The sequence below is a fragment of the Eimeria mitis genome, genomic scaffold (assembly GCF_000499745.2).
Source record: "Eimeria mitis Houghton genomic scaffold, Emh_scaff5341, whole genome shotgun sequence".
In the NCBI taxonomy this organism is placed as follows: Eukaryota; Apicomplexa; class Conoidasida; order Eucoccidiorida; family Eimeriidae; genus Eimeria; species Eimeria mitis.
This window is the reverse complement of record NW_013573619.1, coordinates 846-1,162: the sequence shown is the minus strand read 5'-3', so window position 1 is coordinate 1,162 and position 317 is coordinate 846.

Sequence of the window (317 nt, the reverse complement as noted above, 5' to 3'; positions counted from 1 at the left end):
TTTTTTTTTTTATTTTTTTTTTTTTTTTTTTTTTGGGTTTTTTTCTGCTTTGTTTCGGCTTGTAATACAAATACAAATATAAGCTCCTCCTGCTTATATTTATTTATTTATTTTTTATTTTTTATTTGTTTATATTATTATATGTTTGTTTAGTATTTATTTTTTATTTTATTTTATTTACTTCTCTTTGTTTTTTACATTTGTTTTTTGTATTTTCTTCTATCTACACCAGGCACCGCGTTCGATTCCTGCCGCTTAAATTTTATTAATTTATTTTTATTTATTTATATTATCATATATTTATATTTAATTAATTA